The sequence below is a fragment of the Poecilia formosa genome, unplaced genomic scaffold (assembly GCF_000485575.1).
Source record: "Poecilia formosa unplaced genomic scaffold, Poecilia_formosa-5.1.2 Scaffold610, whole genome shotgun sequence".
NCBI classification, from domain to species: Eukaryota; Metazoa; Chordata; class Actinopteri; order Cyprinodontiformes; family Poeciliidae; genus Poecilia; species Poecilia formosa.
Genome location: NW_006800549.1, coordinates 62,373 through 72,310, shown reverse-complemented (window position 1 = coordinate 72,310; position 9,938 = coordinate 62,373). Strand labels below are relative to the sequence as shown.

General features: G+C 37.2%; 1 long non-coding RNA gene across 1 annotated transcript; it reads left to right on the top strand.

The window, feature by feature from the left end:
* Nucleotides 1–2,840: 2,840 nt before the first annotated feature.
* On the top strand, nt 2,841–6,239 carry LOC103130150 (uncharacterized). Its single transcript, XR_475169.2, has 3 exons — nt 2,841–3,009; nt 4,405–4,866; nt 4,980–6,239. It is a non-coding gene; the product is annotated as an uncharacterized LOC103130150 (long non-coding RNA).
* The last annotated feature ends 3,699 nt before the right edge of the window (nt 6,240–9,938 follow it).

The window sequence follows — 9,938 nt, the reverse complement described above, 5'->3', positions numbered from 1 at the left end:
TTACCATAAGATTTCATTTAATCAGCAACACAGAATCATAACGTAGATCGTCATACACTTTGTTATTAACAGTAGTATGGCATCTTGACTTAGCGGTTAAGTGAGTTTTACACGGGCGTGTGTTGTAGCTGACTCCAGCAGCAGCCAGACCCTGCTTTAAATACACTTTGAAACCATGACAACACATGTATATCTATATAGTTATCATTGAAAACAATTTAATGACTTATTTTCGTCATAACTTGCTGCGTATGGTGAACTGACAACTCCTCTGACGGTCAGACTTCTTAATGCGCATGCGCAGGCATGGTACTCACTGCATGTATGCTATTCTGACAGCGTATGGTAATCTGATCTAGAACAACGGCTCTCAGCACACTCCAGTCCTATCTAATAAGTAAAGAGACGAGCAGATGAATCGTACTGTTCCTGAATGTCACATCACTATATTGCGGACTTTTGGACACAGCGCCGTTGTCCCATATATGCGACAAGTCAGTCAACATCTCCGCACAATAATTCAGCGCAGTGAGTGACAACTTTTTTTCATGACAAATAGTGTCTCTGTACAGCTAGCTTTGCTAACATCACGTCAACGGATCTTACCTTCTTTGAGCTACTTTTCTAAGTGGTGTTGTCCCCACCGTCTGTGAAAGCGAAGCGCTGCTGAGTTAGCTGTGGCCATCGGATTTCTTATGATTTATGCAGCAATATTCCATTACTGACGATTAGACAAACATTTTCTGCCGCTGAGAGAAAACCACTGCGCATGTCTCAGAGCGCCGCGTGCGAGTGAAAGGTGGGGGGGGGGGAGTAGCAGAAACACGTAGTTGCTTGGATTTTAATCAGTGCGTTTTGCATCCACTGGAAACAAAGATGTTAACAAATAAACTGGACAGTATGCTGCACGTTTAGTGGTATTTTCATAGTTGCGGTCTCGACTGGTCTTGAAATAAAATCCCGAGTCCTCAGCGCCCGAGACCGAGACAAGACCGAGACCAAATGCGGTCGAGTCCGAGACGAGACCAAGACCATCAAAAAATGGTCTTAAGACCGGTCTCGAGACCAAGACCAATTTCGAGTACCACAACACTGCGTCATCACAATACAATAGATTTTTGAAATCTGCACCTAAAAATTAACCATATGAAAAAACTAAAACTACAACTAATAAAAACTCAACTAGAAAAATATTTAAATAATTAATAAAAACTAGCAAACCATCTAAAACCTTATTAAAATTAACTGAATTAGACAAAAAAAGTGACAAAATAAAATGAAACTATACTGAAAAATCCAACATTATTATAACACTACAAAACACCCAACATTACAGATGAAGCTATGAGAGCAACCTGGACTCAGCAGAACCGCAGGCTGATCAGCTTCATGATGTAATTATTCATGCAAAACGAGGCCCAAAAATATGGGCCGTTTCCTTCTTCCTCCAAACACGGGAGGCTGAAACATCAAAGGGTTTGAGTTTAATCTCATCGCAGAAACTTTTAGTGACTGCAGATGTTTAAAATGCTCCACATCTGGATGATGGGTGTTAATGTGTCTTATACTGGTTTAATCAGGGGGATCATTTGCAGAGATCAGATCCACCATTAATTTAAATATGGTAAATATTTAAAGTAAATACAAAGTAAAATACAGGAAAAATGAGGGAAATCTTCAGCGATTGGATGAATTTCCACAACCAGAGTCTCGACCCAAATTCCCAGCAGGAGAAAAAGTTTTGTGTCGTTAAAAAAAAATTAAGTGTTCATTGTTACATGTATTCAGTCTCTTCTTCATTTTAATCAGTCATGTTTTCTAATCTCCCCTCAGATTTTGTTCAGCCTCATGTTTGGTTTTCAGTTCCTTTCAAAGCTCTTTGCATGTTTTCCTTTACAAACATGAATATTTCCTTAAAACTAATCTAGAATGCAAATATGTTCTGTTGCTAAAAAATGAAACGAAATGGAAATAAAGGCACAATTATTTCAGAAAACTGTCAAGCCACCAAAAAGGAGATTTTCAACCACTTCAGATTTTGGTACTGGTTTATTTTCTGTAATTAATTTTACAATGCAAACTTGATTTTATCAAACTTTTTTTTGTTACTTTGATAACCAGGAAGCACAGGAAATATTCAATATCCCAGGCTTTGAAACATCTTCTAACTCTGTTTCTCTAAAGTAAATGGAGAAATTAAATTTCACACATTTCTATAGAAATATGTAAACTCTATATATGTTATACAGTTTACAAAACTCTTACATTCTGAGGACGTTAATATGGAGTTGGTCCAACTTTTGCATCTTTAGATGTTTTAAGAGTGCTCTCACTGAAACATTTGACCATGCTGTAGTATTTATATTTTTATTTGTTTCAGTTGCTCAGGGTGATTTAGGACATTTTTCCCATTGGAGATGCACCAGCTCTGAATGGATCCAACTCAATTTAAAATCTCTGACCAAAGTTTTATTGTTTTATTGTATTGGTCTGATTTTGCAAAAGTTTGAGAAGTTCCTCCATCAGAAGAAAAACTGTTTTCACCATTTCATGCAGTCAGACCATGACGATAGGCGCCCTCTGGTTCATCCTGTTTCACATTTATTTTTATTTTTCACTAAAACTCTTTGGGATCCACAACGCTTTCCAAAATGATCATTTGTGTTTTGGGTCAAATTTCATTGATGATGCTGGGCTGACATATAGAATAAGTTGCATTTAAACACTTTTTCTACCTTGTTTAAGTCGTGGATTGGTTAGGGATGTAACTCCTCCTTCATTGACCTACGTATAGAAGGACAGGTTCGCCTACTTTCAGGAGAAATCAAATGAATCTTTTTCTGCTTTTGCTTCCACATTTGACTGTATTTGTTCTGAACTTCAGTTGTAATTTTTTACTCACTGGATCAACTGCAAACTGGTTTCATTTGTTCAGCTGAAGACACTGAAACATTTTTCATCTTGTATTTTGTTTCTGTTCTTGATCTTTATCTTGAGTCACATCATCAGGTAAATATATTTGATTTAAATTGGTCAATCGTTGGATTCCTGAGTGACGTTTGGGAAAACGGCATAGAAGTGACAAAAGGGAATCGGTCTAGGACGGTTAAATTCATATCAAAAGGTCAACTTGAAAGATATTTTGCATGATTTAAATGCATAAAAAACATGTTTTGTTTTATTGGGATTTTACTTGAAAAACCACCAGAGCGAATTAGCATATAATAATTAAATGAAGATCAAAAATGCTTTCCGAAACAGAATATATACTTACAATAACTATATTCAGTCATATTAACTCTGAAGGTTTTTAATTTCTAAAATGTTCTTTTTATGATCAGCAGGCTTGAAAACTTTGCCTCTCTATGTTTCTGTTACGGAGAAATGTTTCTGATTATGTATTCAGATCGTCTGGATGGAGTTTGTTCTATTCTATTTTATTTTATTTTCTATTTTTGCCATGTGATTAAGAGAAACATAAAAACGGTGCAGGTGACCATAAGACCAGGAACTAACAGAGATTATTTGCATGAACCAGTTCCTTATTTACAATGGAAAATTTTTCCTGTACAAATTATTCAGAGGGAAATACTTCCATAAAGGGTTTCAGTAGTTTACCAAACAAAGTTTCCATTGTTCCTCTTTACACTAAACCTGAAATTATCTTCTCTACCAGATGGACTGTAATCAACATCTGGAGAAGCTGTGGAGCTCAGTGTAAAGTCTGTTTTCAGGACATTTTCTCAGAAATGGACTTTCTGTCTTACTGCGGCCTCCATAACCCAGAGTCAGACTCTTCATGCTAACCGTGTATTTATTTTCTTAACTGCTGTAAATTTTCTTTTCTTTTTGTAAAACTGAGGTTGTTTTAGCATATCAATGAAAAGAAAGTTAATCATCCACAGCAGGTGTAAAAACATTTTAAATTCCAGTTGCCAGTATTGCTTTTGCCTGTCACAATAAACAATAAATCAATTAATTGCATGAAATTAAAACAAACTCAGATTCCCCTTGCATGATTTATAATTTCTTTCTTTTTCTCTTTCTACCAAAGGCTGGATGACAAAAGTCTTCAGTCTGGTGTTTTTTATGTCTAGACCGTTTTTTATGGAAGAACAATTTTGTTTAAAGAGACTTCATAATTCATTTTATTTGTTGTTTACATTTATTTATTTTGTACATTTAAAATGTCTTCCAGTTCCAGTGTTAAATGTTAATTGGAATTGAAAGTTTATTGATCTTTAAGAATGTGTTCTTGTATTATTATGACATTACTATTATACTGATTGAAAATTATCTCAACATTTTATCGTTTATCACAATAACTTCTGGGACAAATTATCGTCCAGCACAATTTGTTATCATGACAGACCCAGTTATTATTCTGTGTTTTCCCTGTTGCAGAATATGGATCCAACTGTGGATTTAAAGAAAAACTGGATGTCTAAACTGAAAGAGGAGTTTTCCAGGAGCCCAGTGGCATCTACTTTAGGGATTGCATTGATCCAGATGGTGTTGGAGAAACTGGTGGAAACTGAGTTTTCATGTCCCTGTGACTCTGGATACAACAGTTTACATACTTCAGTATGTTTCTTTGTTCCACCATTTATAGTCCTTTCACTAATTTATGTCACCGCATGTGACTGTAAACTCTATGACGCCTTGAGATTCGGCATCATTCCAGCTGGAATATGGCTGGTAATTGTGTTATTGGACGGTCGTTATTACGCCTGCTTAATGACCGATTGGTCAGGAAAGTATGAAACGATTCAGAACGCTGAACCTCAGAAATGGTGTCAACCATCAAACCCCAACTCATCTCAGGAGCTACTGGCCAAAACCCAGTTCCTGTATTCTGAATCGCAGGTAAGAAATAATGACGATTTCCTGAGATTTGCACAATCTGTTTAGATGATAAGTAGTTTTTACTGCAAATGAGATCTAATTTTATCTGTTTCTCTTTCCCCTGTTGTTTTTAGTTCTATGGATTCCTGGCAGCGTTTTTGTTGACATTTTTTTATATTTTATGTTTGATCGTCTCTTCCTTCTACTCATTCTGCTGTGCAAATATGGACAGAACCACCATATTTCTTCTTTCCATTTTTATTGCTCCATTGTCTATTTATTGTTTAGTTCTGCGGATGTTTGACTCTATTTTGGTTGCCGGTTCATGTGGTTTGGTTTGTCTGGCCCTGATGTTCGCAGGTAAACTCACAGAGGACTGAGGGGTTTAATAACTAACAGGATATCCCCAGGGTGACCGCGCCTCTCGGCCGTTAGATGGGCACCAGCTCCCGTCTCAGCCCAAATGGGATGGGGGTCTAAGAAAATGGGTGGATGAAATGATTTTGTAGAAATATTGCTTTTTAGAAATTTTCCCTGTTTTTATTTGTTTTGGAATTTAAAATGCTACTGGTATAAACTTTATGATTTAAAATTTCAGGATTAGATTTGACATGTTTTGGTTGTAGTTAAAAAGGATAAAAACATGACAATGTAGATCAATTATCAATGGATGTCTGTTACAACTGGCCCCCGGACGAGCCCCCAATTTGTTACGACTGGCTCAAGGTCATAACAAAAACGGGAGAACAAGCAATGGTTACGGTGCAGAAAAGGAAATACTTATTAACAAAACTACAATGGATTGTGAATATCAATGTCAATGACATAATGCAACATGTCTTGTATGTGTGCATGTGGAAGTGTTGAGGTGCAAAAACAAAGAAATTCAAATGTGCAAAAGCAGCTGAAGCCTGGCAGCAGAGCACCACACATGGCGAAGGCGACCCAGGAAGTGGAGACGGCCAGCTTCAAATACTCCACGGTGCAAATCAGCAAATCAGCCACCAGGGGGGAGGAGCACAAGGCAAACACCTGCAACCCAGTTTATAAGGCCCAGAGCCATAACAATAACTAAAATATAACTGGTATTATAATTAGACATACGAGAAATATTAAATCCCCGGGTTTTACTCTTGATGAAAACCAAAAGTGGAAACCACACATCAGAATTTAAAGATAATTTTGTTACATAAACTGAAAGGCGCTTTGAATGATGAAGCTTTGTTGATGTTTAATTCACTTATTGTTTCTTACTTTACTTATTTTGAAGACGTTTGGAGGAATGTTTGTTAATTATCCATAAATTCAAATCTTATTTTGTAAAAAGGAGCCGTAAGAATCATTATCAGAAAATGGTACAGAGATCATATTTTTGAAATTTCACAACTTGATGGACTATTATATTTTACAAGTTATATTTAATAAAATACCAACAAATTCACAAAAATATTAAAATAAATTGCATTCATAATCAAAGAGCATAAGATAAAAAACAAAAGTTATAATTAATCCATTGAAATGTTTTATTTCCTTTTACTGAATGAATCTGAGGGATGCTCTCTGTGAAGAAACTAAGCAGAAAATATTAATGTTAATCATCATAAAACAAATTAAATATAACATGCCGTCAAAAAATGAAAAAAGGAAATATATTGATTAATTAGTGCTGTAACGTCACGAAGATTATTTCTTCTCTTCTTTATTGCCTGTTTTGTGTTTAAAAAGATATCTGTAATCTCGATGCTTATTTTTGCAAATTATTTTTAAAGGATTGATAATAAAAGATTTTTCTTTTTCTGCTCCTTTTCAATCAAAATTTTGTTTATGTTCATGTTCATTTTAAACTGTAGACAATTAAAGTAACATAAAATCTGCTTCTTTATTACATTTGAAAATTTGGCTTGCTTTTGATAATCCAGACAAGAAAATAATTTTGTTCTCATAATGAATGTGGAAACTTGTCCTCAGTCTTACAGCATTCATTCACCTCACTGTATCCACCTTGTGACGCCCCCTCCACTTCGTCCCTTTACATTAATTGCTCTTTATTGTTCAAGGCATGCAGGAAGTAACATTATTTAAGATCCACCGGGGCCCCGTGTTTCCTGGCTGTATTAGTGCCGTGTTCCTGATGGTGAGCCGGGTCTGGTGGAGCGGAGTTGGACTTCTCCACCCGGCTCCACTTTTCAGTCTGTCTTGTTTCCCCACCCTGACTTTGTTTGACTTTTACTTTGCTTTACTTTTCAATTTGGTTCAATTTGAAAAGGGTTAATGATGTTACTCGTCATTGTTCTTTTGTTCTGCTTTATATTAAACCAAGTGTTTGTTTTCAAACTTTATAGAACAGCTTTCAGTGCAACATTTCTTACCTAAATGAACAAATTTTAGCTGACATTTATCCTTTTATACACACAGTACTCAGTAAACCTGAATCCTTGATGTTTCACTTTCATGCACTTAATTTTCTGAAGGGTTTCCTCCAGTGTATTTTAAGTCTGGTGGCCCGCCATGCTGAACTTGCATCTCCTTAAATCGTACATTTAAATGTTAAACAATTTAAAATATTGTAATTTATGTATGCTGAAACCATTAAACCAAATTCAGCAGTATTGATGATCTCAATAAACAAATGTTACATTGATAGATGTTAAAATATTAGCACTTATGGGGCCCATGAAGGCCTGCGGGGCCTTATGGAGCCGCTGACTTAAAAACAGTGCAAATAACTGATTGTGACAGCTGACCCTACTGTCACACAGATCTGAATGGTAATCATTTTGTTTGTTTTATCCTTTACATTAATTTAGACATTAATTAGTGAATAGTTTAGATTTTTGTTAAATTATTTTCATTAGTCTGACTTTTTTGGTTAACTGTTTGGAGTGCACACATTTAGTTAACCTTATTTGTCAGTTCTTTATATTTTTGTTGAAAGCAACAAATAAATTTATTTGTTTTGAGTTCCCAGTTTCCTTTGGAGCTGCTCCTGGAGGGTCACAGAAAAGCTCCAGCTAAATGACGTCCTTATATGGCTGGCAAACCTCCTCAGCGGGCCGTTCCATTTGTTTGCCAGGGAATGGGGAAATTTGGTCTTCTTTAATATAATTTGACCATTTATTTAATGCTTTTTCTATTTGGTAGTTTCAGTCTAATGTTTGTTTAATTTAAAGATTTGGTATTGTATTTAAGTTTTTGTATGTTTAAATTACCCCTTGTGTGTCAGCAGTGGTCTGATCAGCCACTATTTAAGTTCCCCTCATGTCTTGTTAGTTAGGTCAGTTTTGTGCTTGAGTCAAGGGCGTAGGTTTGGTCTAAGTTTTGGTGGGGACCTTGACACCCCCCCGCCCCCCAGGCAGCACAGTGAAATGCCCAAGAGCACCGAACATTTTTGAGAAGGGGGAGCAAACCACATTGGCTTAATAACCCCCTCCCCCCAACCATAACCATATCATACATCTTGTGTATACAACCAGATACAGTCATACTCAGCAGATCAGTTCAAGAACACTTTACTTTTTCCTTTACAAAATTCAGCAAACGTTACAAGTAAGATCAAAAGAAATATCCTCTGGATACAGCAAACACAATTGCAGATAAGAAGAAATCAATAATAAAATAAAAAAGAAAAAATATTACATAATTAACAGACCTATTCTACCTCACATTCAGTGCTGACCTTACTAAACACCGGACTTTACAACAAATGCGTTGCGTGATAGATATCTAACTTATGGGTCCACTCACTGTACTTACAGCCGACGTAGCGAAATAACTTCTAATGTCTCCTTTTCTTTTTTGGTGGCGACATGGTCTCGAGACTCAGAAGGAGACGCGTGTGCCCAGCTAGCCGCCGCCTTTTGCAGCTAATCAAAGAACGTCCGACGATTCAACTGACTCCTCCTCCCCCCACCACCCCCGACAGCACCGTTCCGACACGGTCTCGGAGGCTCATAATAAATGTCAAACTAAGAAGCTTCCGTTCCGCACCGCCTATTGCTGCTAATCAAAGATCGTAGATCCACGTTCTTTGAGCCAATATGGCAAAAATTGGTCGGGACTTTTTCATATCCCGTGAATATTGGTCGGGACATGTCCCTACCGTCCCTACCCAAACCTACGCCCATGGCTTGAGTTCTTTGTGTTAACACCTGAGTTGTAGTTTGTTATGTTGACCTCAGTTTTTGGACCCAATTCTTCATTGTTTGATTATTTTTGAACTTTTTTGTAATAAATTAAGATTATTTTTTGAATTCCATTCAGCGTCTCTCTGGCTGGTTAATGTGAGAACCCTCACACTGATATTCATTTTAATTGTATGTTTTTGATTTGTTGTTTTTAAGATTATATAGTTGTAGGTTTAAATAACGTTTCAATGGCGTTTTCCCGTAACATATAATTACCCAGTAATGTCTTTGTTGGGAACCGGGGTGGTGGTCTGGGGGTTTGCTGCATTTTTCCCTTTTCTCCACCAGAGGGCGCCGAGAGGCCACTTCACGGTGGGATCGTCTAGGAATGGTCCCCAAGCCCCGGCCGTGCACCGGTACCGGTCCGTGGACCAATTGGTACCGGGCCGCGCAAGAAATAATTAAATATTTCCGTTTTATGTACTGGAGGATCTTTTATTTTGAAAATCCTTTAACCGGATTCTTTCGGTTACTTGCGCTCCAACGCTGAGCTCACTAAGGAGCAAAATGAGTAAGAAACGGATCAGATGTCTTTGGAAAGTTTCTTTGCAAAGGGGAAAAGGCCCAGAGAAGAGACAGGAGGATGGATTTATCCCGGACCGGTAGGTGAGTCCCACATTACAAGCCGCTCTGTGTAACATGCGGCGACCGGCTGCTAATGAGGCAATGAAGCTTCAAACTGCTTCGTCACGTAGAGACCAAGCAGGCTGTGCAAATAAGCAACACTTTGGGTGTCATTGTCTCCATCACTCCCAGATGGGACCGTCTCGTTGCAGAGAAACAAGCTCAGGGTTCCCGTTAGTCATTATCGTGAGTTAAAATTTTCACGAAAGTAAAATGTTCGTTTTTGTGGCTCATCTGTATCTTATTTTGAAGGGATATGTAAACGTTACCATAGCGACCAGAGTC